This window comes from Arachis ipaensis, chromosome B10, assembly GCF_059453495.1.
Source record: "Arachis ipaensis isolate K30076 ecotype BB chromosome B10, ASM5945349v1, whole genome shotgun sequence".
In the NCBI taxonomy this organism is placed as follows: Eukaryota; Viridiplantae; Streptophyta; class Magnoliopsida; order Fabales; family Fabaceae; genus Arachis; species Arachis ipaensis.
In genome coordinates this window covers 124,169,940-124,179,168 of record NC_142435.1, presented here as the reverse complement: position 1 = coordinate 124,179,168, position 9,229 = coordinate 124,169,940, and positions in this window count along the sequence as shown.

Genomic DNA, 9,229 nt, shown 5'->3' with positions numbered 1-9,229 from the left:
CCATGTTTAATCATTGCTTGTCTTGCAAGTTTGTGAACTCTTTTGATTGACTCAACTCAATTGTGAATGTGTTTTGATATGATTTAGCCTTGGCTATGCATATGTGATTCCTTGAAAAATTTGACTCAATTTAACCACATGTAAGCTTTATATATCTAGGTGGATAGTAAGTAGAATTGCATGATTCATTTAGGTAGCTTGCATTTAGATAGATTACATTGCATAGATTCCACCATTCTACCTTCACTATTTTTCAGTTTCTCTTGAATTTAGCATGAGGACATGCTAATGTTTAAGTGTGGGGAGGTTGATAAACCACTATTTTATTATTTATCTTGTGCTAATTTGAGTGATTTTTTTTCAAGTCTTTGCTCACTTATTCATATAAATTGCATGGTTTTACAATTCCTTCCTTATTCTGTGATATATGTGAAAACATGTTTTCTAGGTCTTAAAAATGTTAATTTTAATGACCCTTTATTACCATTCGATGTCGTGATATGTGTGTTGAGTATTTTCAGGCTTTATGGGGGCAGGAATGGCTTAGAGGACAAAAAGAAAACATGGAAAAGTGGAAGGAACGCACAAAATGAAGTTTTGAAGAAAATGGCAGCGATGCGCGCGCATGGATGACGCGGACGCGTGCCTAGCGCTGAGCACAAGCGACGCGTACGCGTGACTGACGCGTACGCGTGACTGACGCGTACGCGTGATAAGGAAAACTTCCAAATGACGCGCACGCATGACCTACATGTACGCGTGACAGATGCCACGTGCAAAAAGTTGCAGAATTCACCCCCAGTGATTTCTGGGCTCCTTTTCGGCCTAAATCTAAGCTCGAGAATACAGAATAGAGGCTGGAGAATGGAAAAATCAAAGGATTCATCATTCATTCATTCATTATTGACAATTTAAGGTTTTGGATGTAGTTTTTAGAGAGAGAGGCTCTCTCTTCTCTCTAGGTTTTAGGATTTGGGATTTCTCTTAGTTTATGGTTCATTCCTTCTCAATTTCAGGTTCAATGTTCCTTTAATTTAGTTTCTCTTCTACTTTTATTTATTCTAGTACTTTGGTTTATCTATTTCTCTTATTAATTACTTATGTTGCCAAATTGGTTTATGAATTCTCATGTTTAATTTGATTTTCTATTTAATACAATTTGAGGTATTTCAAAATTATGATTGCTTTCTTCGATTTATGTTATTGATGCTTTTAATTTAATTTATATTTCTCTCCTTTTTGCTTTGGTTGAGTAATTGGTGACACTTGAGTTATCAAACTCCATTGTTGGTTGATAATTGGAATTTGCTGGTTGATTTGGATCCCACTAAAGCTAGTCTTTCCTCAGGAGTTGACTAGGACTTGAGGAATCCCATTAATTGGTCCACTTGACCTTCCTTTATTTAGTAAGGGTTAACTAAGTGGGAGCAATAAACAATTCTCATCATAATTGATAAGGATAACTAGGATGGAATTTCCAGTTCTTATACCTTACAATGGTTTTCATGATTATTAATTTACTTTCTTGACAATTTGTTTTCTTGTTCCTTATTTCAAAAACCCAAAAAGATACTTTTCCATAACCAATAATAAATCATACTTTCCTGCAATTCCTTAAGAGACGACCCGAGGTTTAAATACTTCGGTTATAAATTTTATTGGATTTGCTTTAGTGACAACCAAAACTTTTATACGAAAGGACTCTCTATTGGTTTAGAAACTATACTTTCAACGAGAATTTATTTGTGAAATTCTAAACCGTCAAAATTCTAATCGTCACGACTCCAACCCAAAGTGGCGATTCTTGTGGGGTTCAGAAGCGGTCTCGCGCCAAGCCCTATCAAGATCTACCACTAAGGTCTCAGAGCTGGCTTCATCATCCCCAGTTGGTGGCTGAGATTGCTGGGTCGTGGCCTCCAAGCTCTGCGTGTACTCCTCCTGTGTCACACACATCATGCTTAGGATAACAATTAATTAAATAAATGACTTAAAACCAAATAATTTTAAAACATCAGATTAATTTAAGAGAAATGCTATTTGTATACCAAAATCAGCTACTAATATATTTGTGTATAAATACATGTGTAGTTTAATTCATTTTCAATGTGTATTTGTATTCCAACATGTATTTTATACCGGTGGTTGACTTTAGTAGCTGATTTTGGTGTACACGTAGCATAACCCTTAATTTAAATTCACATAATCAGTGCTGACTGCTCGTCAGCAAATCTCTCCTTGTTGACCTTCAAAGTATGGGTATACTTGAAGGTTTTCGCCAGTGTCGCCTCATGGTCCAACAACTTAGACTACAAATTAATATATCAACCAATAAATAAATGAACAAATTAAACAACTAATTCAAGTAACTACTAAAATATTAAACAATTACAAGAAACCTACCAGTCTGTTCTTCGTCTTTATTAAAGTCTCCAACCCACCTGTATACTTCGACGACCTGGGCATCACGGTAAGAAACAGTGCTATCAGTTAGGCGAACATTCTCGCATTAGCAATCTTAGGCTATCAGTCAGGCAGGCACTTTTGCATTAGCAATTTGGCACAAGGCCCATTCAACATACATTATGCTATTAGTTAGACGGACATTCCCGCATAAGCATTCTTAAGTTATCAGTCAAGCGGGCACTTCCGCATTAGCACTTTGGCACAAAGGCCCATTCGAACAAATAGTTCTCATAAATCATTATCCATTCATGGTTTCTCATTTTCTTTCTTTTCATCATGCCTCCACATCACCTTATAAATACGCATACCTCCACATCACCATATAACAAAACATACCTACCTCCGCATCACCATGTTACTAAGCATAACTCTACATCACCTTTTAACTTTAAACCTTTCTAGGGACAACTTACATTCTTATTTATTTTCTTGACTTGTCTAGCCTTTTACCTTCTTGTGTGACCAGTCTTCTATTTAATAATTAATATAACAAAAGAACTCAGATTCGTGCAAACTTTATGTCCACGCGTTTGTATTGAACTCAAGTTTCTAATGAACTAAGAATCATATTTTTATCGGCAGTTTGACACTAGATATTGAAGAAAAACCGAGACTGTTGTTCTAGATTCTTGGAACAGCACCTTACTATCTTGTAATGTGGTTTTGATGTTGCGAAAGATTATGCACGGACTATCTCTCTTAGTAAAGTCATTTTAGATATCCTAATCTATAATTTGAATTAGTTTTTACTGCATTTGGATTAGAATTGAATTTGATAACAAACTTTGAAAATCCGCTGCTGCAAAATTCAAGAAAACAGCAGCCAGCTCTGTTTTTGTAAAATCCATAGTAAATTAAATTCTAATCCGTTGCTTCTAGATTTTGGTAAAGATACATTTAACATCCCTAAGTTTCAGAACAAACAAGCTTTAGGTTCATATCACTTTATTTGATTAATTAATTCTCAATTGGAAGTGATGCCTTATTTTCATAAATTAGTTCAAAATTTCCAGCAAGCAACCCAGCTTTCAAGTAACTTAATTAAGTCTACAAAGTACATATGAACATGAAATTTGTACTCAATGAAAGTAGACTTACAGATCTTTAAAACTCTATTGGTAGCAACTTAAAATGTCAAGTAAAACAAAAGTTCCAGTGGTTTGAAATTGACACTGCAGAACCAGAAAACCAGAAAAAATCTACAGCTGCTACTGTTTTAAAAAATTCATATATTTTAAACCACTAGGCCAAATTCCTTGAAATTTTATGGAACATTTAAGACACACCGACGTTTCACAGAAAAATAATTGCATCCAAAATGGTGGTCCGGACTACTCCCAGAATTTATTTTAAATCACTGTCAAATATGAAGAAATTCTGCATCAAGTAATTTAACAACCTCACCTACCAAATTTTATATCTAAGCCTATAATTCTTCTAAAACCATAATTCTACCTTTCTTTTAACTGCTAAGTTGCTAGAGTGGTTACCGTAGCCCCTAGACCTCAGAATCATCAATTCACATTTTTTATAAGTGCGCATACTTACACAAGTACATATATGTTCATCAAATTCTGCATAGTAGCATTACCATTATCATCACCATTAGTATGCTTAATTCAGCAATATAATCATCAGGCAATCACACATTTCATTATCACACTTCACCATTCACACAAACACAAACATACAATTAAGCTAGCCTAACCCTTACCTCGATAGAATTCACTCTTTCTCACAAAATCGATCCTAGCTTTCTCTTCCTCCCTCGGTCAGCTTTACTTTGAACTTTGGTCTGCCCCTTCAGCTTCGGTCATCCCCATCTCACACCATCACTCTGCTCCTCTTGCTGCTCTGATTGATGGAGAACAAGAAGAATTGGAAAGACTACTTCTTAACCTTCTTTTGGCGTCACTCCTACTCCATCTGTCGCTCTCCTGGTCTCTCATTCCCAATTCCATTTTTTTTGCGTTAGAAAAAGAAGACCCAGAAGAAGCGGTGGACATATAAATAGGAGAGAAAGAAGTGGGATGAGGTGGTGAAGAGAGTGGCGTGGTTTCTTCTTCAGAGGACACCTGATCAGAAGCCAATCATTCCAAGCGGTGACCAAGAGGTGTGACCTTGGTTATGAGTTTTTCTCTGGTTGGTTTATCAGAGGAAGAAGAAAAAGAATTAGGGCTTTAATCATGGTTACAAAGGTTCCTGATGATGTGAATGGTTTTTGATCCTAGTTCGGTTGAACCGAAGAAAAGAAAGTGGATTAATATATGTTGGTTCACGGTTAACTAAACCTAATGATATATCTATATTTTTTACTTATCAAGTCTAAGTCCGCCTTATTATTTTATGATGAGGTGATTCTCAGATATTTATCAGAGTTCTCATCATAGAATTTTTTAGAATAACTCTGTGGAGAATCGGGGTGTTATAGTGTACCCTGTAATTAGACTCTCCCGCCGAATATAATTATCATTTTTTGACAAACCAAACATGTTTTAAATAATTTAAACAGTAATTTGGCAGAACTTCTACTTGATTCAGAGACATCCATGAAATAAATATAACATTTTTCACATAGAAAATAGTTGTAGGCATAAATTATAACTTATACGCATTTAACAAAACATCAAATTCTAATCGTTCTAGTGCGCAACTCCTTATAACTCCATAATTTTCCAGCAAACATGGGTTTCGAGAAAGCGCCACTACATGACCTTCTCCCACTTACGTCCTAAAACTCTATCCTAGAAAAAGTAAGTCCGACTTAAGATTTAAACAATTTATTATATTCATAGATAGAAAACCAACCTAGAATATTATTGCTGAAACAACAAAAAAGACAAATTCCAACTGATCTCAAAGAGAATAGCACCATCCTGATCAAAAGGACAACGTATTAAATTCACAAGTTGAAACTAAATTCAGAAACTAATTTAAAAGAATAAATAAAATTCTTTAGTCCAATTAATTATAACATAATTCTAATTTCACCCAACTAACAAGAGACATGTCAAAAATAAGCAACATAAGTTTAATACAATTGAAAGAAAACTCATTCACTAAACTCTACTAAAATCTTGCAACAACTCAAGCACTCTTAATCTCACCTTACTTAATCTACTCTAACATTATTTGATTTTTACATCCATTAAATTAACAGAACAAACTCTAATCACATACTTTATTAAACAAATTTGACCACTGATTTAAACTAAACCTTAATAAAATAATAAAGTCACAAATTAATATGTAAAAATGAAATAACCATATGAAATAACCATACCAACAATAAATTCGATGATAGTGGCTACAGGGTCTCTTTAACGTGGTGGTGACAGCGACGACAGTGACGGCGACGTGAACGGAAACCACGTCACAGATACAGTAGCAGAATCGACAACGACGTGCAGCGGCAGCTTCAGTAGGTACCCCAGGCGGCGGAGACGACAACGACGACGAGGTTCCAGTGGCTTCCTGGCAATGGCAACGATGACTTCTTGATGGCAACAGAAAGAGCACTGACATTAAGATTTTTGCCAGTAAAGAATGTCATAAAAACAGTCGCGTTGTAGATATAGTCTCTAAACCGACAAAAATCCCTTCGTACAAACGTTTTGGTTGTCACAAGTAACAAACCCCTTTAAAATTGATAACCGGGTATTTAAACCTCGGGTCGTCTTCTCAAGGAATTACAGGGAAGTATGTTCTTATTATTGGTTATGAGTTTGTAAATTGGGGTTTAGGAAGTAAGGTGGGAATATGTTATATGACAAATAAAATAAAATAATAATAATAAAATCTCTTGGCAAGGTATAAGAACTGGAGGTTCTATCCTTATCAATTGTGATGAAAATTGGATTTTAATCTCACTTTGTTAACCTCTAACTATGAAGGTAGATCAAGTGGATTAATTAGCTTAATCCTCAGGTCCTAGTCAATTCCGATGGAAAGACTAGAGTTATTGGAGCAACTCCCAATTTCAACCACTCCTTTATTTGACAGCTCAAGCGTTACCAATTACTTAATCAAAGCCAAAAGGAAGAAAATATCTAAATTAAATAGCATCAATATAAATAAAGCAAAGCAAAATTAAATCTGAAAATTCCTCAAATTATATTAATAAAAGCAATCCAATCTAACATGAAAGATTTATGAATCAAATGGGCAACATAAGTAATTAACAAATAAAAGTATTAGAGTATCTAAAAGTAGAAGAGAAATAATAACTGAAGAACATTGAACCTGGGATTTAGAGGCACTCCTAAAACTAAGAGAAATCCTAAATCCTAATCCTAAGAGAGAGGAGAGAACCTCTCTCTCTAAAAACTACATCTACTCCTAAAATTGTGAATTGTGAGAGTCTTCCTCATGAATGGATGTATTCCCCCACTTTATAGCCTCTAATCTGTGTTTTCTGGGCCGCAAACTGGGTCAAAAACAGTCCAGAATTCGCTAGATTCGAATTTTGCCATGCTGGATTTCCGTCACTGCGACGCAGCCGCATGGATCATGCGGTCGCGTCGCCTAGCGTCAGGGGAACTATAGCATATTATATATCAAATCGAAACCCCAGACGTTAGCTTTCCAACGCAACTAGAACCGCGTCGTTTGGACCTCTGTAGCTAAAGTTATAGTCGTTTGAGTGCAGAGAGGTCAGGCTGGACAGCTTAGCAATTTCTCCAACTTCTTGCATTCCTTCTACTTTTGCATGCTTTTTTCCCATCCTCCAAGCCATCCTTGCCTTATAATATCTGAAAACACTTAACACATATATCAAGGCATCTAATGGTAATAAGAGAGGATTAATAATAAGCAAATATAAGATCAAAGAAGCATGTTTTCAATCAAAGCACATAATTAGGAAGGCAAATGTAAAACCATGCAAATAATATGAATAAGTGGGTAAAGAGTTGATGAAATCCACTCAATTGAGTACAAGATAAACCATAAAATAGTGGTTTATCAACCTCCCCACACTTAAACACTAGCATGTCCTCATGCTAAGCTCAAGAGAAACTATAAAGATGAAGAGGGATGGTAGGATGTATGAAATGTAACCTATCTATATGAATGCAACTAAATGCAGAATGTTTCTACCTACTTGGTTAAAAATAAATAAGTCCTCCAAGACAAATATGAATCAAATTCCACTAATTCAAATTACACAATAAAAGATAAGTAAACTTGTAAGAAGATAGCTCATAAAAGCAGGGAACATTGAATCAAGCATTGAACCCTTACTGGTAGTGTATATCACTCTAATCTCTCAAGTGTCTAGGGTTAATCACTCTATTCTTCTCTAATCATGCTTTCTAAACCTTGTTCTTCATCTAACCAATCAACAAATATTTAGCATACTAATGCAAACATCATGAGGTCTTTTCAAGGTTGTAATGGGGCTGAGGTAAAGGTAAGGATATATGTATGGCCAAGTGAGCTATAATATGAATCTTCAATTAACCTAAGCTCTCACCTAATATACATATACTCTATATACTTTTAAATTCATGCCTAGCTACCCATAATTCCCACTTTTGTATAATTCTCATACTCATGTACCAAATTTTCTTTAATTTTTGTTATCACATGTGCATTGATCTTTTATTAACTTAACATTGGGGTAATTTTGTCCCCTTATTTATTTATTTATATTATATTATATATATATATATATATATATATATATATATATATTTTCTTTTTCCCTTTTTTTTTTGTAGAGAAATAAACATAACTTATCAATGCACATGGATTTTCTATTATTTTTCTATTTTGGTTTTTCATGAATAGGTTCCCAAATTCCTAATATTCAAATAAATTAAAAACATGTTACATTCCCTTATCAACCCATGTTCCCACAATTTCCCCACACTTATTTGCTACACAATCTCTATCTTAAGCTAACCAAAGATTCAATTGGGATAATTAATTTGTTTTCCGCTTAAGGCTAGTGATGTGGTTATAGAACAGAAGGGGATTAAAAGCTCAAGGGGCTAACAAAGGTGATGTAAAAGGTAGGCTTATTTGGGGTAAGTGAGTTGATAATCAAATATGGCCTCAATCATACGCAAGCATGTAAATATACTAAACAAAGGACATATAGACTGGAACAAAATACAGATTACAATCATAGAGAAGGAAACACACAGGAATAAAATATTTATGGTTAAATAATGTAACCATATAAATAAGCTCAAAGTCTCACAGGTTGTGTGTTCTTTGGCTCAAAAACCATGTTCCAAATACAACTTCAAACAAGTTTAACACAAAAATTTTGGTTTTAAATTAGTGAAAATTTTCAAAAAATAGGATCTTAAGAAGAAACTTATTATTTTAACCAAGTAGTAACTAAATGCAAAAATCAAATAAACATAAAATTAAATATGCAAATGCAACAATTAATAAAGAAAATAAAATATTGGTGTTTGAGACAGGAAAGTACTAACCCATGGAGATCGGTATCGACCTCCCCACACTTAAAGGTTGCACCGTCCTCGGTGCATGCTTAGATGTACAAGTGGACGGGCTGTTCCAACTGATGCTTTTCTTCAAGGATTGTGCAGTTGGACTTGTTTGTCTCCCCTTTTAAGCGTCTTCCGGTTCTCTTCCTGGTGGCCATCCTGGATAGGTTGTGCGACGCTGGCGACGCGGTCGCGTGGGTGACGCGGTCGCGTGGTGCGCGATAAGGTTGGGTGACGCGGACGCATGGGGCACGCGATCGCGTGACTCGATTTGTGCTAGTGGCGCGAGTGCAGCCTCGCGGTCG